Raw genomic sequence first — 25,435 nt, forward strand, 5'->3', positions numbered from 1 at the left:
TGGACACGCTCAGGCAGCGCTCTCGTAGCACCCACGCGTGCTCACGATCTCAGCTTCGCAGGTGGTCGCGAGCAGCCGCTCACACCCACAGGCTGTGCACGAACCGGAGACAGAGAGGCGAGAGGGGCTCTCTGCCTGCAATTCCGAGGCGTTTAATGGCAACAGCCCGAAGGGAACTGAGGCATGAAGAACCCAAAACCGAACGCCTGCGCCGGGTTTGTCCCAAGAGCTCCCAAAGGCGGGCAGAGCATCCAAAAGCAATAGTCTGAGGGCTAGGGGGCAGAGGCAAGGTTGAGTGACATAACAGGGGCCAATGGGAAAAGGGATGGGAGGGGGAGAGAGCCAGTGACCAGCAGAATCTAGACAAAGGGAGAACTTTCTAGCACAGTGTTGTAGAGAGAGACCACTTTTAGGGCAACTTGGGAGGTGTAAGGTGGACTTAGCCACTGTAACAGTAGGGGAAATTGTCAAAGAACACTTACCCATGTTATCTGAAGTCCTGCTGGATTTTTGTCTGCTGTTTCTAGGATCCATATGATAGCCAACCATGATCTTTCACAAGTTGTCTTTCTTTAATGAATATTATCATGGCACATTCAGTGGATATTTTCACTGTATGAACCTGCACTGTGCTTTGCAATTCTCCCCAAAATCTCAGGGCTGCTTTTAAGCACACTCATAGGTTATGAAAGAATGTTTTCCTAGTCCTCTGTTCTTACATTTTGTCCCTGATGTCCATATATGCCACTCTTAGATACACATCTGCAAACACACACAAAAACATATATGCTCATATTTATATATGTATGCATATCTATATGCAGACACACAGATTAACTTGTTTCTCAAGAAAATAAAACATATCAGAGATCCTCTATCTCACTCTGCTAGACATGCAGTCACCGAAAATGGCCACATAGATCACTGTATTGGGACTAAAAGGTAAAACCATTCCTTTTGCACAGCCGAATGAAAAGTAAAACCTTCAACCTTGAATCTAAGCCTTTGGGTTACGATTTTTAGTCATAAATGCAGACACCCTAATGGTTACTATGATTTTCCTTTTGGGAGGTGGGGGAGGAGTGCACGTATTTAGAGAATTTCAAGGCTAATCTTAGAAATGCTTATTGTCTTAGTGACCAGTGTGGCTGCTTTTTTGCTGTGTTTTTTGTTTTTGTAGAAGCTAAAAATAATTTAATTGGTTTGTGTTAGCAAGAAATGCTTGGGTTTTCTTCTGTGCTGCCATGTGGCATAGTCTGGGATGTGGGTTTTTAATGGCCTGAGTAGTTTGTGCTTTGTCCCCACAGTATCATCAACACCACATGCTCCAATGTACCCTCATGTTTGTACAAGGAAATGAAACCTCCAGGCACTGCAGCCTTTCTTTTAATATAACTGTTCCACCTGCCAGACCTGAGTCAAAGTTAGACAATACAGCTTTCTAGTGTTGTATAGTGCTTGGGCAGAAAGCAGAGTTTAAAAACAACTGGGGTTGGTAACAAATGCATTGGGTACTTGCCGTAACCCTTTTTCATTCTGTTTTTTATTAATATTTCAAAACTCCTCACAATGAACCTCAGAGATACTACCTTGACATGCTTAAAAATAGTAATTAAAAGACATTCAGGTGGGGAACAAGGCTCCCATGTCTCAGTTTAAGCAGATTTATGGACAAAAGGAACTGTGCGACCTTGGTGCTGAGCTAAAATTCATTGCAAATAATGATCCTGAGAAACTGAACTGCAGTTGCTTGCTTACACTGTTGTCTGGAAAACTTTTCAAACTTATTGCAGTAATAGTTGAAATTATATGCTTGATTCTACAGGTGCTTAAATCAGCCAACCTCTTGGACCTGGTAAGGAAGAAAGGCAAGGATGGGGAGGAAAGAGGAAAGATCACTCAGTAGTCATAAATTGCCTGGCATTTTTTTTCTGTTTAGTGTGAATCATCCTGTAGTACTACGTCAGAGTCTGAAGGATAAGGCTGGTTGTGTCTTATCCCAGAATATGTGAAGACCTTTATGCTAAGCCACTGGTTCATGTTTCTTTTGATCAAGCCAGACAGTGCTTCATGTTTTAGTCTGTAAAATTCTGGCTTCCAGGCTTGCTCAAGGAGCAGATTTCAGTTCAGGAAGGAAAGTGGGCAGTGTGACAGAGCCAGTTGTATTACTCAGCTCACCTAGTGTGTCAGTCTGTTGTGTCAGGGCACTGTAGAAAAGTTATCTCTTGCAGATAATGATATATTGAAAAAACCTCATCTCTTCAGCTGTATTGTCTTTATACATTATAGACAATTTAAATCCACAGAGTTTCTGAGCAGGAACTGTTTATGAAGATGAGATTAATATTCTGCTTTCAATTGCTGAACCTTCCTTCCCCCTCTAGCTCACAGTAAAACTGCCCTTGCACAAAAGGTTTTGCTGCTGTCTGGCACTCTTAAAAGAGCCTGTGACTTATGCAGTTAAAGTTTTGTGTCAAGATTCATGCACTTATGGGCTTCCATTACACTCCAAATGAAAAGACACTAAGGCTTTTATTATGGTTGGTCCAACTGTGCTAAGTTTGCTTGCTCTTACATCAAATTCCTTTCATGTTTTTCACTTACAACTGGAAGAGCTCTAGTCACATCTTTTCAAGGAGCATTTTAAATCATATTCCACAGATTTTATTTGCTCATTTAATAAATATTACTAATTTGATAAATATTATTTCAGAGGTATCATTTAATAAATATAAATAAATATTTTATTTGTGTATGGATTGGTGAATGATTTAAAACATTTCTTTACCATGAGGTTGTCCACTGATCAAAACTTAATTATCCCCATAAAAAATTTCAATTCATTACTCCTTAAATGAAAATGGAAATGATATCAAATGAATGATATTAAAAGTAACCCAATTTCTATCTCCTTTGAGTGTAGTGAAGCACAGATTTGTGTGTAAATGCTCAGGAGTGCAAGGAAGATTTTGCTTTCCTCTTTGTGCACTGCTCTCACCTGTTCCCAGTGAGGCGGCACAGCTATGGAGCTCCACTACTATCCCATGGCCAGACCATTTCTGCTAGGAAATAAATCATAGAATCTTTAAGGTTGGAAAAGACCTTCAAGATAGAGTCCAACCTTTGACTGAACACCACCATGCCAACTAAAGCAAAGCCCCAAGTGCCATGTCCAGTCATTTCTTGAACACTTCTAAGGGTGATGACTCTACCATCTCCCTGGGTAGCCTGTTCCAATGCTTGACCACCCTTTCTGTGACGAAATTCCTCCTGATGTCCAACCTGAACTTGCCCTGATGCAGCTTGAGACTGTCCCTTTGTCCTGTCACTGGTTGCCTGGGAGAAGACGCTGATCCTCATTGTGCTACAACCTATTTTCAGGTAGTTGTAGAGTAATAAGGTCTCCCCTGAGCCTCCTCTTCTCCTGATATGATTTACCCTCTAGATCCTTCCCAAGCCTTGTTATCCTTCTCTGGACATGCTCCAGCATCTCAATGTCTTTCCTGTAGTGAGGGACCCAGAACAGAACACAGGATCTGAGGCACGGCCTCACCAATCCCAATTACAGTGGGACAATCACTGCCCTTGTCCCACTGGCTACACTATTTTTTATACAAGCCAGGATGTCACTGGCCTTTTTGACCAGCTAGGAACATGCTGGCTCATATTCAGTCATTGACTAGCAACCGCAGGTTCTTTTCTGCTGGACCCCTTTCCAGTCAGTGGATGTGGATATTTAACAAACTCTTCCATTACCTTCCTGTGATTTTCCTGCAAAACTATTGCTTTGTTGTACTCTACTCAACACCATAAAAGCTCATCTAATAGCAATCTTAATTAAAGCACGTATTTCTTCTAAGTCAGTCATTCACTACTATCCATGCTGAGTTTTCTCTGTGCTTACCCTAAGATTTGCTTTGGGGTTTTTTTTGGCATATGTATGCAGTAACTGCAAGCAGACACAGGGTTGGCAAGGTACAGAAGAGCTAAAGGAAACATTACCACGATAAGACATGAACTATGGGTCTGACTCAGGGACCAAACTTATGAGTGAATGTTAGAATGTGGCTAGGAACTGGAGTAGAAAAGCCACCATAACCAGCCAGTTAATGCCACTGGATGATGAAAACCATGCTAATTACATGCTTGTATTTGCCTTTACAGCCATAGGAAATTTGTGGTAAAGTACAAACTGAAAAGCCAGCACAAAAACACCATTAGTATCTCCAAATGTGTGTCAGATTTTTACAAGAGCATAAATAAGTCATTTTTTAAAACTCTTTATTTTAATCTACTTTGCTGTCCTAAAGAATGGGAAGTCCAAAACCTGGGGCTGATAAGTCTGTGAGCAGCCCTTAACATGCAATCCATATTGTCCTGCCTTAAGAGATGAGGAACTGCTGTCAGAGTTGCAAATAGGGACCAAAAGGTCCCTGAAATTGCAGCCCGGGGCACCTTCTGCAAACTGTGCTGAGACCTGAGGAGCATCAGTATCAGCAGGAGCAGAAGGAGAGGGCAGCAGATGCATGTCCTGGAGGCAGCCCTGGAAGCAGGAGCTCACCTGCTCAGCCCTTCAAGGCAGAGTGCTAAGGCATGGCAGTCTTTTATGTTGTCCTGAAACCTTGACTAGTCCTCCAAAGTTTCTGAAGTCAGACCTTATTCCAGGATTAGGCACCAAGAAGAAGGGCTACGTACTGCTTCTTGAATTCTTTATAACCTTCCAGCTATATTCTTCAGCTACATAATGGTTTCTAGGGAAGAAACAGAAGAGAGTGTGTAGATTTTGCTACACATCCTGGGCTTTGTCTGCAGCTTATTTTAGGGGTAGTCTTTGGTAATTTGCCTAGAAGCCAGTCCTTTTCAATAAATAGCAAAGGCTTGGGACATGTTTATAACTTTTCTAGAGATCCCCAACTTGATGTGAGCTCTGTTGTTTCAGGCGTCCCTTGGGAAGACCATGCAGCCAGAGTGGGAGGTGGTGAAGGCTGTCCAGCACTTTCTCTACTCCCTGTCAGCCGTGTCTTTGCGGATCCAAAGGAGTTGTTGCAGTGATCAGGAAAACTCCCTAAAATACCTGTGGTTTTTGCAGACAGACTGTTACCTTTACAGCAGGCTGGGATCCTTCCCGTAACATATTAGGATGCTTTTATAGGACCTGTCTCCCTTCAGCTCTCTGGGCTGGAAGTTGTTTTGTTACTCTGAGTTTGAAGCTTGGGGTGTGAAGACTGTGACCAGCGGCCCAAGGGATTCCCTGGGCTGCAGCCACAGCAGCAACCATTTGTTTTCTTTTGACAGCCTGTGGAGGCCCTGAAGGCCGCTCAAATCCACCAGTTGAGTACAAGCTACAAACCACAACCCCTCTCCACTGTTTTAGAGCATATACCTGACAGGAATACAAGCCCTGGAGGCCCTAGCTGTGCTTTTCCAACTGTTATCTAGCATTTCACTGTCTTTTTATTTACCCAGGATTTGCCTAAAGGAGTTTGCTTGTATTTTGGCATCCCTAGAGCTCCAGACTTCCCTAGAGCTTGTATTTTGGCATCCCTAGAGCTGCAGACTTCCCCTCTGGGGACAGTTAAAGGGTGAGGTTTTCAGAGGGGTGGGAGGTCTTTGTATTTCTTTAAAGTAACTTGGGTGCCATAAAGGTCTACAGAAAATATGTTGTCTCTCTCTACAACAAGAAAGTGTGCATGAACCAGGTTAGGAAATCACAGAAAGGATGGTTCATCCTTAAAGCTGTCTATGAGGTTGCTGTTTTCATGTCCAAGAAAACTTCCTGAAAACTATGGCTAGAAGGAATTTTAGATAAAATTGAGGTGGAAGAAGGACATTGCTTCACTTTGTTCCATGTAAAATTTTAGGCCCCAATGGTCTGTTCTGTCATCCCAGTGTGTTCAAGCAGAGAAAAACTGATCAGGTTGCTAACACAGAGTTCATCACCACACTAGTGCCAAAAACTTGTTTTCCAAAACATGCAGGAAAAGCCTTGAAGCTCCTAGAAGATGCAGATAACTATTATGGAGGTATGTTCTTGGAGTGATATTGGATAGATGCTGTAAACAAAGAAAACCCTCTTCCCACTCCTCAGTTTTGAGTAGATTCAAACCTTATCCAAGACAAAGAAACAATAACCAAAAAAAACCCCCGACCATATGCGTCATATATGAAGGTGGTCTGTAAAGCCCCAAACTTATTTATGGATATGGTCAGACATCATGGATCCTGCCACATCTGATGTCTGTCCTCTCAATCTCTGTGAAGATTGGGGGTTTTCCATAGTCTGCCTGTTAGTAATCTCCAAATTCAGCAGTCCAAAACCTGGCGCAGCAGCTGTTTGCCTGCTCTACTTGGCCTAAACAACCAGGCTGGAAGGATAGTTATTATTGCCCTGTGGTGTCTAGTAGGATGTCTTTTCAATCTGCTCTATGATAAATTTACACAGAGGACCTTCGCTGTGGTGCACATCAACTTTTACTCTCAAACTCTCACAAAACTACTGAAGAGATCTAAACAGACCTGAACATCTTAAATAAATGGTGGCTGTCCCACACTCAGTCTGCTGCTGCATGTTATGGTTAAGCCCTACCAAGGTCAGCAGAACATAGATCCTGCAAGGATGTGACTTAGACCTCAGTGAGGGGTTAAGCACGCCGATTTCAGCAGGAAAAGAGAAAAAAGACGGTTGCTTATTGCTTGGGGCTTTGTTATAAACAGGTATGTCTGAAAACCATTTTCTAGCAGTGCACAGCTACAAACACAGTATTATTTCTAGAAACCACCCATGGCCTCAGTGCTGAAAGATGCAGAGAGGCCTCAGCATTAGGAACGTCAAGTTCTCTTGTTCCAGACTGCGGTTTCCTTACACCTTTCCATTTTGGCATAAGTTTGCAAAGCCACTCTCCATTTTTAATATTTAAAGGTTAGCTGACGCACCCAGCATATTCTTGGGAAACGGTGTAGCTGCAGTTCCAATAGGCATAGCTGAAAGCAGGAAAAGTAACGTGGTTCTGTATCTCAAACAAATGGGACGACAAGCTGCATGAGCCAGGAAATACATTTTTGCTTTGCCTAGGGAGTAAGTCTTACTTTCTGCTTCAAACTGTAAAGATGATGGCTAAAATTAGATGATTCATGTTGATTCACTACAGGTTTAAAAACAAAAAGTCTCTCTGACCAAATTCTTCAGTGGGCAGGAGAGCCTTTTTTGTTAGAAACAAAAAAAATCCAAAAGGCAAAAAGCACAACACACATACACATTCACACATGCTTAAAAGTTACTGTTTTTTACCCTGGAAAATGTGGTTTCTGTAATTGAGGGTTGTAAAAAAGAAAAAAACCTTTTAAAGCATCCCACTCGATTAGTCATTCCAGGGTGGGTCAGTCTTATCATATCACGTGATGTCCAGTAATGGTGATGCAATAAAACAGATGCTGTCCAAATTTCGTGCCACCAGTCAGCAGCAAAACTATGCAAATCAAACCACTGTCCTTTTCTAGAAATTCCAAAACATCCTATCTTTTCCATGCCCTGTGTTTAGTAGCCTCTGCCTTCCCAGACAAACTAAATACATGAGCATTTCTTCTTCGGCAGCACATGACAAGAATGATTTCCAGACTACTGGGAATACAACTCAGTAGAAATTCTCCTTGTGTACAGAGGGGTACTGTACCTTCTTGGAAAAAGAGGTGGGAAAAAATAATATTTCCATAAATTGATTACAGTCTGGTATTCTGTATACTTTTATACTACATATATATATATTTATATATATATATTTGTACTTATATTGTCTGGCAAGAAGCACTGTATGTAAAATCTCATCCTGAGACAGGATCAACCCACTTAGTTCTTTCAAGGCACTGTATTGCCCCTGAAAGTTTTTACCCAACATAAAAGGATGATGACACAGTGGTACCAATTCTGTTTCTATTTTGTGTATTTCTCATCTAACTGATATGTGGATGCAGAGAAAGGAAAGGCAATGTGCTGTACAGTCAAAATTAATGGCTAATTTAGTTAAACGAATTTCTTTTAAGTAGAGAATGTGACTTTGAGTGACTAGATCCAAAAAATGAGGGAAAGCCCATTAAAAGGGCTACACACAAGATTTTATTGCCACAAAATGAGATAGTGTTAGTAACAGAGAAGTACAAGGGTGCCGTTAGAATGGCTAGCAGCAAGCACAGCAGTACCTATAAATCAGATGGTCTGAATAAATGATAAGGTATGATTTTTACATTGAATCTGGTTTTACTTGAAGAAATGGTGGTATTTCTACTAGAACATGAAGCCTGGAAATTATTTATGGCTGAACTTTTCTTCATTCTGTAGGTGAAAACAACAAATATACAGAAACACTGTCATCCCCCTTGAAACACTTGAGATACATGTCCTGCCAAGTTCTGGATAAGTTTTCTACCTTAAAAGTAAAGTTCTCTAAAAATCTCTGAAGCTACTTTGGGTATATAAGTAAACCCTAATGGGAATTTCCACAGTGGGAAAATGCACTCCATTTCCGATTACACTTCTAAAATTTGTAGACATGACTTTTACACATTAAGAAGAGGTACCAGAGATTAATTTGATTGTGTGATAAATTCCTGAAGAATGAAAAGCAGAGTTTTCAAAATATGAACCCAGCTGCAGTGAAAAGACAGGATGTGATGGCAGCGGCCACATGCCAAATGCAGTTGGGCAAAGATTCCATTACCATTGGCTTGCTACTGATCAGAACTGGCCAGTGCATGCAGAGAAGACACAACCATGGTCAATCGGTGCCTTCCTAAACTAAGCTCCAGAGAGGTATGTTGCTATTGGCCCCACAAGTTTGCTCAGCCACCATGGTATGTATATATCAGAGAAGTTGACTGAGCTGAATGCACAGCTGTGGCAGAACTGAATTGTCCCAGGACTTGCCCTCCGTGCTTGAGTAGCTCCATGTCCTTTTTGCAATGGTGGACCTGTGAGGCTGAGGCATCAGAAGCTTGCTGTAAGACAGAGGTGTCCACTCCAGCATCCAATGAAGCCAGCATGTTGCTTGTGGGAAACAATTCAGGATTACAAGACATCTTGAGAGGTCTCCAAGTTCTGGCCCAGGAGTGAGGCTTGGGACTTACCCTGGAAAAGGCCTGGGGTAAGGTTCAGCAGTGGCTGATGAAATTGAGACTGAGGAAATAAAGTGTTTGGCCTCAGTAAGAGGAATAGGGATAATTCTGGCAGGTTTTTGATGGAGTAATGGTTGAAGAAGCCTGATTTGCAACAGAGTGTCAATAAAGTGAGTTTAAGGACTAAGGGCTGGTGAAGGAAACTGCAACAAAACCATTGCTTTTTACAGGATAACACCTTTTTTTAGTGTTGAAGTTTTCCCGGATCAAGTATTCAAAAAGCTTCAGAAAGGCTTGCCAAATACCCACAATGCCACCAGTTGTACCCTGCCACTGGGTTTCATGCTCAATCCTTTCTCCACCAGCACAACAATGATGTGTGAAGGCTGAGTCTGAGCGAGTTACAGCCTTGATATGTTTAGGGAGTCATATATAGACTGGATAGCCAGGAAAGAGCTGCCAATATTGGGTCTTCTTGGCTAATAACTCAACCCCAAAAGATATCCTTCAGTGTCTGCAACCATGTAGTCCCAGATCCTGCATACAATAGATTCCCCATCTCCTGTGTGATGCGTGATGCTCTAGCATGGCAACTTGGAGCAACTGAGCAGAAACCAGCAGTTTCCTGAGCTAGAGTGGAGGAATGCAAATGGTGTTTAGAAGTGGAAGAGCAGCAGACCTGTCAAATGAAGATGGAAAGAGAATCGAAATATAAAGACAATTTCCCTCAAAACATGAAGTTTGTACCAAATATTTCAATACAACTTATACAACAAATTGAGGCAACATTGCAGTCAGAAATGGATATGTAATCTTTATGCATTCACAGGAATGTGAAAGGCTTAAAAGTGCCATAATATTATAGTCTATGGCCTTTATTGGAGACAGCCAGGACATGTAATGCTATGATGTTTAATTTGGGAAGGGAACACATTTTTTGGTTCTTTTGTACTTTTTCACTTACATTTTGATTGGGAGAAATAGTCTAGTCACATTTAGCATTTATGCCTTGTGAATTTACTCAAGTGAATTATATGAAACCAATTCAGAAAAATGGATCACCCATTCTGCTTGGAATAGGCATTAGCATGAGAGTTCTGGAACAAACTGAAGGAGTGTGGCAAATGTACTGTGCTGCAGCAACATGCTTTGTCTTTTTATTAGCACGCTGTGTATTTAAGCAAGGGCCAATTTACATGCACTCTTAGGTTTTGCTTTCTGACTGCAAGACCCAATACAATGAAGGAATTATTCTGGATAAATTTATTTTAAATGCCATCGTGTCAAAATGGTTAAATAACTTATCAGCTTCTGAACTGACCATGTAACAAGTGGGGTCAGCAATGGCAACACTTGTTTTAGTAATTTTCCTGCCTGCAACATTATGGGTGTAAAGAACTTTCTGGAGAAGTTGTGGAATCTAGAAACATTCTGTTGGGCAATTTGACAGTAAAAACAATAGTATTGCACAGAAATAAAATGCTTTCTAGGTTTAAAAATAGCCAGCATTAAACAGGTGATACTGCACAGATCTGTCACTTGGACAATATAGTCATAGAATTTAATACAGAACAGTTGTATTCCGATGTTTCCATTTCCTAATAATTCAAAGCACTTGCAAAACATAAGGAAACTTAAATTCCAAAGATGATCTGGTGCTGTGCCAAAGAGGAGTCAATCATTTTCCAATAGATGATATCCAGGAAATATGCCTGCCAGAATCTCAGTGTGAGGCAATGAAGTCTCTGTAACTGAAAACAGACGCCAACTTATTTTACACAGCTCTTCAGCATGATTCAGTTTTCCAATACTCAGTATCTACTTTGACGTAACCATGACTGTTTCATCTTGCTTTCTGTATTTGTACAGACATGTTGGAATATTTACCTTCCTTCATTTCCAGCTCTCAGTTGCAGAGCTTGTTAGTGACTGACACTTGGAAATTTATATGCATGAAGGATGTTAGCCGTGAGCTGGTCATGGATTAGATCACCCATCTGTGTCTTCCGTGTGCACAGACTCCCACAGTCCCTCAGGCAGGAAGGGATCTCTGCTCCAAGAAGGGTCAGAGCTGAGTTCAGATCATGTTGCACAAGCCTGTGACCTTTTGGGCCTTGAAGTCCTCCAAGGTGATGGCCTCTTCTTGGTAACCTTGTTCTGAACCCCAGGAGGCCACAGCGAGGTCCCACACCAAATCACCCTGCCAGGTTTGGCCTGAGGAGCCTGGTTGAGCAGTGCTGTACAGTGGAATGCTCAGGCAGCATTAGAACACAAACATTCACAGACTTCCTCTACTTTTGGGTCATGCCTTCCCCATGTCTCATGTCACTGATGCTGCTCAGTGCCCTGGGGAAGGGCATCTCAAAGAAGGCTAGTGGAGACCTATGGATTCTCCCTATTGACCTAAAGAATTCTATTTAAGATTGGAAAGACTCGGAGGAGTGCTAACACACACAATCATGATAGTAGCTTAGCACATGTGAACCCTGTGTGTGAGAAGAAAAGATTTCAAGGAGCCAGAAATAAGGACAAGTTCCATCATCCATCTGCTAAAAGTGACTTTTCCTTGTTTTCCACTCTAAGATCTGTGGACTTGGACAGGCAACAGAGGAAACCTTCCCTTCCCAGAAATTTTAACCAAGCTGAATGAATTTCTGTGAGAGAGCTGAAGTGGCTGACAGTGATGGGAAAGATAATCAATGCTAGGTTGAATGCTTTGCTTCACTGACTCAGACATTGCTCAGTTAATGTTACATTCAGTACTTTCAAGATTCCGGCACAACCCTTGTGGCTTTCCCCATTGGTTTTCTTCACTGAATATCCATTCCTGGTAGGGCTGAAGTGGAAACAGGGGAAGAGAGGCATGCACCATCAGATGCAAGTAATATGGATCCCGACAACTGAGCGTGTGCTCTTTGATGAAGTACAGCAAAAGATTATAAACTAGGCATGAATAAACTCAAGGTGGAAATTAGGAGCTGTCTAGCTATTAGAGTAGGGGGATCTTGCAACACCCTATTCATAGGAGCAGCGGGAGGCAAAACAACATGATTATTTTTAAGATGGAGCAACCCTGTGCTTGTGAAAGGGGAGTGTAGTGATGCAATGACCTGGCCTTTGTGTTCCAAGAAATTCTAGTGCTCTCTTGATTGGTAGGAAAGGTGAGTTTAAGAAAGCTGCTTATTCACACAGAGAAAAACAAATTAATTTCCCTTTATTTCATAGATGGTTACAATGGATTCATGTAATGTGAGTCAGTGAGGAAACACTCATAGCTTCAAATGTGGAATACTCCCCCAAAACAAGGAATGCAGCTGCTCCATTTTTTTAAATTTGACTTGTGGTTAGTGAAGCCCTGGGAATATTTTCTTTGCCTAATTAAGCATCAGTTATAACCAAATGTCTGATGAGAAGTGTCATGTTTCTGGGCTCTTTGTTTTTTACAAAAAGTCCCAGCAACAAAACCTTTCAAAAGCAGATGTGTTACACTTATCTGCTATTGGGTAAACAATTCTTGGATTTTGGGGTTTGGGATTTCATGACCTGTTTGTGTCACAACAGCTACCAGTGTCCAAGACACGTCATGAGGTTTCTGTTTGGCTCATACACACATGTAAAATCCACAAATGTTAAAAATGTGACTGCCAGAGCACTTACCCTTGTCTCTCATACTGCCAGCCCTGGCCCAATCTAAGAAGGACTGCAACAATCTCCCCATATTTCTGTGTGAGTGTTCAACCAAACCTCCTTCACGTCTGGCAGACTTTCCCCTGAGGGTGGTCTGCAGCTGCTGGGCTGAAAATTGGTGATATGCTACTTATTTTCAGGGTGCATTTCTGGAAATTCAATTTATTTCCAATATGAAATACCAGTCAAAATGGTCCTTCTACAGAAGCCTAAGTGGTTGCTGTTCACCACAACTGTTAATTACCTTTCTCTGCTCTTAGTTGTCTGTCAAGCCAATGTAATTTCCCATAGTCATAGATTTTGTGGGCAAAGAAAAAGCAGTAAGTGTCATATCTTAAACATAACACTCGTAAAGACGGTGGAGAAGCATGATCAAGACAAACTGAAGATTCTGGGGTGAGCCAAAGCTTCTAGAAAACCACATCATCTGTGAAGTCAAATGGATGCAGTGAGCAGAGTTTCACAGGGATTTAATCTGAGTCTGATATAATGCAGTATTTCCAGGTCTGACCCAAGGATAGAATAGGGTATTGTACTAAATGTGCGAATGACACCAAGCTGGGGAGAAGTGCAAGGTTAGACCCCAAAGAAATCTTGCCATATTGGAAATACATCATGGAAACAAAATGAAACAAAGCATTTTTCCACAGGGACAAGTGTGGGGTGCGCAGTCGCTGAGTGGAAACTAGGCAGCACACCAGTAGGAAAGGACCTACAAGCTGAACATGAGCCAACAAAGTTGTGGAGCTACAAGAAAAGCAAAAACTGGGCTCCGTAGAGGATGGCCGATAAGACATATGGATGGAAGAGCTCAAGAACTGTGGCACAGCACAACCACAGCTGAAACTGTGCCTAGCTGGGGGGCTTGCACATTAAGAAGGACATAACTGCTTGGAAAGAGTACAGAGAAGAGTAATGACAAAGAGCATGAGCCTGGAAAATACAGTCTTGGAAGAAAGATTGGATTTATTTGTGTTTCTCCTGAAGAAGGAATGGCTAATGAGGGACATCACAGGTTTCCAAGCCATGAAAAACTGCTGAGGAGGTGAAGAGAACAATCATTTTTCACACCCATAGGATAAGAAAAATGTCTGTGTGTTGAACATCAGCTAGAACTCTCCTAGGAGCATGGGAAGCAAAGAATGAGGTAAATGACCAGAGGAAGAATGTTTTGGAGACTGCTAGTCTGGTGAAATGCTGATCAGCAATGATGCAGCTACAGCTGACCCAGCTGTGGGACAGCAGAGATGAGTTAGACAGCCTGCTGAGGTGGAAATCACTGACCTGGTAAAACAACATTTGGAAATAGGGATGATGGCTCAAAGCTATTTTTAAAATGAGCCCATGCCACTTCAAAGAAACTACAGCTTCAGAGCTCTTTTTCATGGCTGCCTGGAAACTCTGGGCAGTTATGCTCTGGGGAGATGGGGCTCTATGATGCCACTTGAGAGCAATTGACAGAAAGCATGGTTTAATGCTTGGCAATAAAATTCTTCATTGTCTGGTTTAGTCACTCTCTTCTCACCATTGCAACATCACCAGGACAACATTAATCCCACAAGTCTTAGATTGCAGTACTTTACCTTAAGATAGAGAGAAACAGTAAAAGTGAGATACGAGCTTAGTTTGGATTGGTTTACATTGCAGAGTACATGCAAAATACAGAACCTATGCCAAAAGGGCACTGAACTGCACAGAAAAATGCTTCTTAAATAACTTCAGAGACTGCCATGATGCATTACCACCACTTTGGGTATGTTCAGTATGCTTGAGATCCTTTCAGGTTCCATTCAGGTCTCTCATAAAAATTGCAAGGCTTTGGGGGTTACAGGGGGAAAAAAGGTGCAGGATCAAGATCCTGAGGTCCACTGACCCAGGTAATCAAAGCTAGAGCTGCCCCCAGCAACACTTTCAGAAATGGTGAGCTACTGTTCCCAAAGGCTTTGTTAGACAGGGCCCTCACATGGTGTGAAAGGACCAAGAGTGGGGCATTTTCATAAGCCCCAGAAATGCATCTTTTATCACATGTTTATGTGATAAATGATATGTGACGTAGTGAAACACTGTGTCCCAAAAGAGCAAATGTGCACAATGATGTAACAGTGCAAGTTCTTACGGTGAAACAGCTTTTGATCATGACTTGGGACAAAAAACAGTGTCAAAAAACTGGGAGCTGATGTGAAGAATAACACATCAATAACTTTTGGCTAAAAATACTGTGATGCTACATATACCCAGTATTCTTTTATTCTATATTGTTGGCTTTACACATGAGATGTTTTTCTGAGGACTGGAATTGTGCCTTTGTGGAAAATTTATTATGAATATTTACTCATCAAGGTTTTACGAGGAATATCTTTGATGTTTAACCTCCATGACTATAAAAAGTCCTGAAAAGACAGAATCCAATCTGAATGTCATCAAAAATCCAGCAACATGGAAGGATTGAGGTTAATCATGGAATTATATAGCCTCATGCTCTTCCTCATCCATTATACCAGGGCAGGATGCTGCAACAGAGATGAAAGAGATTTCCTGACTGGTACTAACTTCAGCGTCAGCAAAATCAGCAAACTACATCCTGCAGGGGAAGGTATTGCTGAAGTGGTCAAGATACTAAAGATCTAACAGATTTATAGAGCTGCATAAGCAGGTTTTTACATAAGATTTCTGGGCTGAGAAGATGTGCAAATCCCTGGAATGCTTTCATTGCAACCGGATGGTACACAAGACGGGAAATATCAAGTGTGAAACCATTAATAGAAGGAGGTCAAATATCAGCCGGTAACATCTGGATGTTTAGTAAGTCTGTGTGGGAAGAAATTCAGCAGTCTGTTTGAGGCAGTACTAAATTTCAATTTAAAGAAGTTCATAGGTGATGAAAAAACCCATTGACTTCTTTCACTAGCAAAATCAAGCAAGTTTTTTATTTTCTAAACAACAATTTCTTTAATGAATAGCACCTTCTATATTTGAGTGTTGAAATTTTCCATCTCTTTGATGATTAACAGAATGAGGCTGATAAGTCTGTCTTTCAGCTCCACAATGCACTTTATCTCCAGACCTTAATGCGGTGGCCTCTTTTTCCCTCACTTCTTTCAGAATAGTGAAACCAGAAAATTATATTCAGTGTAGTGTCAGCACCGAGTTTAGTGTATTTAAAACTGTTAATGGAAAGAAACCTTATTTCACAGGGTTCTGTAAGAAGAAATTTGAGGTGATGTGAGTTATTCTGCTTGGGCATTTAAGCCAGTTTACATTGCTGCTAACAGCAATAATCCCTTGACTGCCCTCATTCAGTGCTTGGAACTTGAGAACATTTTCATGTATTACATGACAATTTCTGTTGACTTTATTCTCCAAACATCAAGGCATGATGAAAATTGTTTCATCAGCTTGAAATTTGACAGTCATCAGTCTGAGTTTCAGACCAACAAAAACTGGAAAAGTGATGATCAAGAGTGCATAGTCTTCCAGGCACATCTGGCACGCTTCTATTTCATGTAACTTTTTGAACTTGCTGCAATGCAGTTCCTTTGGGGAGCTCTTTATGTATGAAAGGCTTATTTTCTTTTTCTTTTCTTTTATTTTGGAATAATAATAAAAACTATTTGCGAAAAATATTGTCTGGTTTACAAACGGGGTGCTAAACCAGCAATCATTCACATAATCTGCCACTGTAGATTTGGGAAGCCAAAAGGAGTCTGAGTCAGGCAGGTCTCTGAGGTCCCAAATTGCATTTATTTTCCTAAATTCATGCTGAGCTCAAAAGAAACTTAGCTGCCTAAATAATTTTTCTTAATTTTTTTGGTAAAATCTCCAGACTTTTTAACAGTCATGTTCTAGATAATGGAAGAACTACAAACCCATCTTTTTATATTAGCACGTAAAACCATCAGCAGATAACATGCTGGTAATTATTCAGATAGCAGTAACACTGTCAGACAATAAATCCTTTGTCGCAATTTCAGTTAAAATAATCCCCTTCTCCTAACCATTGCAAATGGTATTTTAAAAAGAAATAAATTGACCTTTGAGGAACAGTTTTAATGCCTTGCTTGGATATGCTACATTTCTCAACAGGAATCTGAAGGTGAAGCCCTTCCTTGTAATGGATGGAAACAAATAGAGATACAATGAACAGAACGATAGAACGAGAAAAGCTTCTCTAAGTAACTGGGAGGAGAAGGGTGTAGGGAGAAACTATTTTGTTGTCTTAAAGTTGGTTTGAAGCAGTTTTTGAAAACGTTTTATGCTTTAATAATATGACTGGGGGAGTGGGGAGTTTTTGCCTAGAATAAAACTGGAAGAGTGATTCACCGCATGTCTGCAACTGTTCCTTGATCCCAGTTAAGTTTGACACCACTAACACCTATGAGTCAGCAGAGGCTCTTTGGGATGTGCTTTGCCTGCCCTGTTTTGAGACTGTTGCAGTAGGATCTTTACCCAAGGCTGGAAACTGGCTCCCAGCATTGCCTGTGTCAGTTTTTCCTACCCACTATCAAATACCACCAGCCTCCACCAAGAGAAGGGATCTATTACTATATCCCATGATCTCTGCAGTACAGCTGTACTAGTCTATACTTTACTGTCTATGTCCAGGACCTCAGTACTGTTTATCATCTCTCTGTAGCCAAGCTAACAGATGTTCCCGTAAGGACTTTGCGATAGAGTGTTGAAGATGAACATCTGGAGTGGTCAACAAAGCCTAAAAAAGGACAGCTGTGATAACCAGCAGTCAAGCCATAGGAAGGTTTTGTGTGCCATGCTTGGAGGATCCTTTATTCTCCTTGAATTTTCATGTGCTCTGTGCTTAAGTGTAAAAAACAGTTCTGCTTCTAAAATGATGTGATGTAATTTGGAGATTTGACAAAGTAGAAAATAAGGGAGTTCTTCCATGTATGATGCCATCATACAATCACATCTTATATGTCTTTGTCTTGTTTGGTTCCAAGATTGCTCAATCTCTGAGCTGCTTCAGCTTTCTATCTGGACTTGGCCTACAATTCCTTAGACAACTGTTACCACATTTAAATTTTTGGCTAATGGACAGGCATCTATCTTCTGGAGCCATTTTCTGAAAAATGTCATGAGCAAATGGTAATGGGAATACTTGGAAGCACATTTGATTGTTTTGCTGGCTACATTTATGCTGAATTAGAATATTTTACAGTAGTTCTCATGATTTCTTTCAGTTGTATACCTACACCTAGCTGCTTGCTGATTTTGGTTTTTTTGTGAGGGTGAGATGGAGTTGTTAATGAACCTCTTACTAAACAGTCTTATCTATACTGCAGAGAATGTACTGCTGGCTGTTCTGCAAAACAAAATAATCAAAATCATTTCTGAGAGCCATTTTTCTCCAGATTTAAGTACCAGCCACCACCTACAATCAAAAATATTTTTTATACATGGCACATGGTCTTCTTCTTGGAAGACAGATGTTAGAGAACAGTATTACCAAATAATTCAATATATATGGAAGCAAGATTTACCAATAGGCTCAGCAAGTCAGCAACAGGTCTGGAACAGAAGACATGGTTTTTATGCAAAGGCAAGTATGGATTCAAATTCCAGATTTCACCTCAGAGTACTCATTGTAATGTGAACTGATGAACAATGTTGACAAATAGTCCAGACAAGAAAGTTTTCAAATAAATCCTCATGTCTGTTGTGCTTGCTCTGTAGGTATTGATTGTAAGAAATCGACGCTAAACCAAGACCGACTTTGGGAATACAGAGAAAGGTGTTTAGGAGACATTTGGCAGATGCCTAAACAACTCAGCAAAGCTCTTCAGAGGGAAGGTTGTCTACTAAATTTTTCACTCTGAAAAAGCTGGTGAGTAGTTTTCCATGTCAGTCAGTCTGAGTAAGCAATCTCTGGCAGTGATATCACCTGGAAAAGCAATGATTAAGGGGTTAGTTAGCATCCATGTCAGTCAGGTAAAATCATTGCTGTTGGTGACCATAGGTCTCTATTTCTTTCTCAGCTGTTTACTTTGGACTGATTTACTGTGATGCACTTCATTTACACCTGATGCTTTTCCTGAAGTGGAAGACAGCACAGGATTCAGGTTGGAGTTTGGTATGTAAGGCAACTTTTCATGGTACATCATGTCCATCTGCTGGGAATCAAAACACTCATCTGCTGAAAATTCTGTAGAGTTTCGTCATATTGGGTTTTGTTTGTGAAGCCTTTAATAGGGTTGTAATTATTTATCTTGGTCCCTGGCTCTTCCTGTGGCATTTGTTTTACAGTCATGGTCAGAACAGCGTTCCTGTTCACCGATAAAGGATACAGTTTTCTTGTGGAGACAGGGAAAAAATCCACTGGCATTTGGCTTTCTGGCTTTCCTGAAGGTACAGAGTAACTGTTGCATCTGACTTCATGCTATACAGAAATGCTTTAGCTGCTGTTTCTTTGATTTATTACTGACTGAACAAAAACAGTGTCTCTAGAACAGATTATTTATTTTTGAAAAAACAGCACAAAACCCCCATGTTTTTGAAATGCTTACGTAAAGGATTTTTCTTTTTCTTTTCTGTTTTTAATTGACTTCAGAATTTACAATCTCAAAGACTGACATTGAGCACATCCTGCCCTGCCTGAGTTTACACTGCCCTTGAACTTCTACCATGTCTTAAAAAGTGAGGGAAATGTACATCAATTCCTACAGTCATGCTCTCTTTCATTCAGCAACTCAAACAAAAAATTTTTTAAAAATGACAAACATACTGTCATTTTAAAAATAGGTACAACAATGATTGCCATTTTGTCTGCTCACCACTTGTAGATTTAACACTCTTAACTTAAATTCTCTTTACAGTCTCCTGGAATTCTAACTGTAAAAGGTTAAATCTTTATCAAAGCATGGTCTTACAAGAAAAATTGAGATAAAATTAAAAAATAACCCTGGTTCCTGTAGTGCAGGCTGGGATTCTTGTACTTCTTCAAGCCCAGTCTCCCATCTCTCTACTCTTCTAGAGCTTTGAGAGAAAAAGATTGGAGCACATGAAGCTATTACTTTGGGAAAAGTTCTTTTAACCTTTAAGGTAACTTTGCCAGTGCTGTAATTGCTGTTCTCTGAGGTTGTACCATGTGATAATTAGTTTGCAGGAAGTTTTGGATGTCTCAGTGTTAAAATACTGGTTTTGTTCCAACAAAAGACCTCATATGATTGCTAAATTTGCAGAACAAAAAGATTCAACAAACTGGTTTGTTTTCAAATAGTATGTAAAAATAAAGTTTAAATATTATCAAAAGGTTATTTGGGAGGAATTTCAAAATACTCCTGCCAAGAAAAATACATTTAGAAGCTGATGGCAAGGTCAATATTTACAGTTTTTATTCTTTAACTTTCTTAGCTGAGTCTTTTCAGAACAAAGATACCCTATAATTAGCCATCCCCTCGGTCTGTCCTGTTGGATTTTCACTCTCATAATTCTGAAGAATGACCATAAGTCTTCATGAAAGAAGGCAACATTTTAATATGCCAAAAAATATATAAGCATGCTGGAGGTGAAACATTTATTCCATTAGGGGGTCCTATATTTTAAAAATAAATGGCCTTTTAAATGACGCACAAGAATTTCCCTCCAGACCGGTCTTGTGAAATGTAGTGGCTTTGTCTCTGTCGTGGTTTGGGTTGGAAGCCTTTTGGTAAATAATAAGTTTTTTTAGTTCTTGTCCAATTATTCCTTCAGATGCAGTCTAATCTAGGGTTCCTTCTGGGGCAACAAGAATATTACAGTAAGTGCTCTGTCTTCAGAGCAGAAGGAAATGGATTTTAGGAAAAGACATTCAGCTACACCTAACTTTTGCTGTCAGCTGACCTGCAACTATTTTTCTGTCCAGAGTGGGCCATTAAAAGGACTTCTAATTCAGCCTTTTATCAGTTCATAAATCTCCTTATAATCCTGTTGACAGGTGCAGTCCTTGAAGGCATCCCCAGTGGGCTGGGGATATGCATGTCATTGTCAGACCTTTGTGGCCAGGTTACAGACCAGCAGAGGAGAGGAAAAAGCAACCCTTCACGGGGTCATTAGAAAGTGCACGTTGTCAGGGATGCTCAGCACTTCCCTTTTATTTTAAAATGGTGTATTAGTGGTGGTGCTGACAGCATAGACACTTCTTGCAAGGACCTGTATCATTCTTCCTATCTGGTGCAAGCTTTCTGAGCCTGGGATGATAAATGCCCAAAGGCTTCACTGCAATTCTTTTATTGCCATCTGCAACCAAAACTGCACAAATACTGTTGTTGCACTGAAGAGTTTAAGTGTGTGTTAGAAAATGTGGCTGTTTTGTACACAGGGACAAAAATTCACAGGCATGACCCTAAAGGTGCTCTTGATTTCTTGCCTGTCTGAGGATGACTGATCTACCCTGGCCAAGAAAGTTAGGGCTAGAGTTTATTGCCTTGTATTGTACAGTATGGCAATTTGTACGTGGAAACTTCTTAGGTCGTTGGAGGAAGTGAAAATTAAATTTGAGGAGAATTCTTCATTTCCCTAATTATATACCCAGGTGCTTTACTTAGTTCTGAGATGGATGAATGCTTTACTTCAGCTAGAGCAGCATATTTCCAAATTAAATTATTGGTTATTAATTCAGAATTTACATCAGCCACTAAGGTTATGTTTGGAGAAGCTACTTAGGTTTAAAACTAAAATTTACCTGACTTTTCTAAGTCTCTGCTCTCTATACTCCCAGGATTTATAACACAGGGTTTTTTTCTCTTTAAATTTATCCATCCATTTTGAATATTTTAATAAAAAACCCATAGCAGCTTTTACAGCTTTGATTTAGCCAATGCTCTCAGGTGATTGAGGAAAATCTGTAGAGACACTGAGAAGTGGAGCAGTTCACACCTGTGTATCTACCTTGGTGTTATGTTTCTGTATCTGTCACTACAGAAGTAAAAGGCTTTCCTCAGTCTAAACCATAAACTTTTCTGCCTCTCTGAATCAAAAGTTGGAGTATTTGCTGCAGAAAGTTGAAATTTCGGTTCAAGAGGATGTTGCTCAGTCTAAATGACAGTGAAAACAAGTCAAGTAAATTGAAATGATTTTCCTCTGTCTTCTGAAGGTGATCAGCTCTGATGACTGCATTTGTGTTTTGTGATATTTTGAAAATGTCATTTGAATTTAGAAGACCTGACTTTTTCCCAGTGTTTCTAAAAATGTAGCTGGTGCTGTTTACGTTGTTTCCAGAGTAGTATTATTCATAAAGATCCTCCAATAAGAGACCATAAATTACTCCTCATTTTACACAGTCTGTCTACTGGTTTACCACGCTATGTCTGGGGACTTCATCTATTGCAGATGCCTCTTCATTCTTTCATGTGACAAAATAAGGTTCCCTTCTGTAATAGATCAACAGTTCCTTCCCAAATTCAGTTGAAAATTAGACATCTTTGTTTCAAAGGGAAAATGGCAAATATTGTAAAATACTGATGAAAATATAAAAAAGTCTTCAAATCTTCAGGTTTTTTGGTAATTAATTTGCCCTATCCTCCATTCTTTCAACTACCTCTTTAAACACACTTGAGGGATACTTAGAAGGGGACTAAGGTGCAGGATTCAATACCCAGACTTCATAAACATCTGCAGGTCAGACAGCAAGGGTGGCAGAGACCAATATTTTGACACCCAAATACCCTTGGAGTCAAGAAGAGGAAGGTGCTTCCAAGGATTTTGAGCTCTAGGAGCTTTTGGTGCATACCAGAGCCAGCAGTCTCCTTGAGAGGTGAGATCAAGAGCTACCTAGGCAGGCAATTGGTACCAAAGTGGTGATATCCTGTCTGAGCTGGCCCATGCAGCAGGCAAAGAAGGATGGTTGCTGTCCTTCACTCCCTGAAGTCTGGTTACAGAGTAGATGCAGCCAGGATCTCTGAGGTGCTCAGGGAAAGGTCAGAAAACAACAGCTGAGATTTGCAGCAAGGCAGAGGCTAGTTGGACATAAGGGGGGAAAGAATTCTCTGGGTGAGTGGTGCAGCCCTGAGAGAAAGAAAGCTTCATCCTTGGAGATGCATTCTTTGGAGAAGCTCAAGACACACCTGGACATGGCCCTGAGCAACTTGAATTCCTTTTGGAGTTAGCCCTGAACTGAGCAAAGCTTGACTTGCAGGCCACCAGCAGTCACTTCCAGCCTCAGTTATCCCATGGGAAAATGACTTTTACGTAAGACACCCAGGTAGGGTAGATGTGCAAAGACTGAATAAAACATTCTCACACCCTTCAGAGAGATAAGGTGGAAGAAGAGAAATGGCTTCAGAAGCAAGTTTTAGAATAAAAGTCTTGTTCAGATACTGAGGTTATAGGAAATACTCTGTAAAGTTCTCTCAAGGATGCACTTTTTGCAACATACAATGAGAAATCAGTTGTCTTCTGAAAGGATTTAGTTCAAATCCTTAAGTCAGCAGCAAGCATGACAATAGTACTGAGCAGCTGAAAACTGTTGGATATTCTGGAAGGTAATCCTCTTCCAATTCATTATGATATTGTGGGTTTCATTTTATTTAAGAGAAAGTTCTTGTTAGAAGACATTCACTGTGTCTGTAACAATGATATTATAATAAGTTTAAATGAGTGGAATTTTTAAAAATCCTCAAAAATGTACTACCTTTTTTCCTCTAAAAACTTTTTCCAAAAGCAACTTTGCCTTTACTTTTACTTTGTATGTTGTCTCCCTGAGAAATAAAAAGTCATTGTACTGAAATAAGAAGACATAAATCCAGTTATAAGTCAAGTGATGAACATTTTAAGGCTGAAAATATTTTGAAAACACAGGCAGTTCTCTCCTAAACTATAGTATAAACAAAGCTACCACAGTCTTCAAACCTTACACAAGGCTAGGCTTTATGAACATCAGTGGAAGCTTTCTAGTCCTCTGCTAGATATGCAAACGTAAATTATCAGTTTTCTGAATTGAAAGTTCCACCTAGAAAGGAAGAAAAAGCTTGGTAAACTCATGACTTAAATGCAAATTAAAAACTTGACTCTATGAAAGAGTCCATGAGTAATGATTTTTTATACTGCTTAGGTTTAAAATTCCTCAGAAAGAGTGGTTAAAATGTTTTAAGTGCTAAATTACAAGTTAGCTTTCCAAACTAAATCGACTGGATGGTACAGAAGACTGCAAATCAAAGTTTGCATCTTTTCCTTGAGACACTGGTCCAAAATCTGTTGAAGTTAACTGGAATCTTTCCAGTGAATTCACTCTGGACCTTGGAAGATAAACAATATGTAAGCACTTAGCCCTTTTAATCACCTTCTACTCCCATGCAGGATATGCAAAGAAATGGGAAACTAGAAAACTGATAAAAGCTTCTGAGTGTTGTGTCTGAGGGGCAGTAGTGATATGTGCTAAATATCCCATTTCAGGGCTCTGGCAACCAAAAGTTCACAAAGTCTGCAGACAAGCATGGACAGCCACCTCTGCTGCTGTATGCATGGTCCACCCTTCCAGGCTGTAGATCTTACAGGGGCATTGGGTCATCCTTTGCAAGAGCAAAGTCCTTCCTGGCTCTGTCCCAAGCCTCCTGCAACCCCCTCACTCCCAAAATTAACATACCCGTAGGAGATACCTGAGATGTGCCCAGGGTTTACTTTCTCTTACTGGTACCTCTAGGTATCCATGTACTGAGTTTGACCTCTTTGCTTGGTGTGTCTGCACTGCTAAGCCTGGTCCCAATATTTCCAAGTTCTTAAAGTATAGTCCTACGTCTTTCCATGGAGCATGACATTCTTAGCACCATCTCATTCAACCACCTGCAACGTGCTTTGAAGTCAAAAGGCTACCTGAAATTAAGATATTTTTGGTGCTCACCTGTCTTGTGGGTATTGCTATCATATGACAATTAGCCAGATTTCCAATTCTTTTCTTTTTGCACCAACACAGATCAATTTTGCGCAGGCAAAATTCCAAAGCATAAAGGGAAGCAGGACAGAAGCTCTGGAGAAGCCAGATGCTGCTGCTGGGAGCAGGAAAGACAGGAGGGAGTGGGGTTTATTGCTTCTGGGAGATGTCCTCCCCATCCACAGCCCAGGCAATGCAACCCTCACCTCCTGATCAGCACTTTGTGTTTACACAGCATTTTACACAGGTGTGGAACAGGGCTGAGTGTACTTTAGGTGGCAGGGTCAGAACTTGGTGAAGGATTTCCATCAACTCCCGCCAGAACTTCTGCATTTGCTAATCACTACAACCTCATAGTGTTGAAAAGTGAATTAAATTGTTAAATATTTTTACAGGACTGGAGGCTACCAGACCCCATGCCGGACATCTGTATCCTTTAATGGCAAAATTGCTAGTTTAAGACTCTGCTCCTGTCTGCTCTAGCTCCAATTAATGATACACAGACACGATGTAACAATGAAAGGGTTTCCCAATAGAGTTCTGGGGATTTAGATCAAATTCAGTGGCAGTCTTGGTAATAGATGCTCTAATGTAGTTCAATAATTTTTGGAAACCTCTTCTGTGAAATGACTAGCTAAGGCACTGAAATGCACTCCTGATCATGCTTCTTTCTTAAGAAACGCTTACACAGCAAGGCCTGAGCCCTCCCTGCCACCTGCTGCTGAGCTAGCTGTTACTTGGCTCCTGTGAAAAACTTCTCCCCTCTTCCTTAATACAAAATTGCTG

At 40.6% G+C, this 25,435-nt stretch overlaps 1 long non-coding RNA gene across 1 annotated transcript in view; it reads left to right on the forward strand.

The window, feature by feature from the left end:
* LOC109144494 overlaps positions 1-25,079 on the forward strand; it is a 37,232-nt gene extending 12,153 nt beyond the window's left edge. The window contains exons 2-4 of the long non-coding RNA XR_002045286.3: positions 18,481-18,631; positions 18,783-18,877; positions 25,045-25,079. This is a non-coding gene — a long non-coding RNA (uncharacterized LOC109144494). The remainder of the gene's footprint in view (positions 1-18,480; positions 18,632-18,782; positions 18,878-25,044) is intronic.
* The last annotated feature ends 356 nt before the right edge of the window (positions 25,080-25,435 follow it).

This window comes from Corvus cornix, chromosome 2, assembly GCF_000738735.6.
Source record: "Corvus cornix cornix isolate S_Up_H32 chromosome 2, ASM73873v5, whole genome shotgun sequence".
NCBI classification, from domain to species: domain Eukaryota; kingdom Metazoa; phylum Chordata; class Aves; order Passeriformes; family Corvidae; genus Corvus; species Corvus cornix.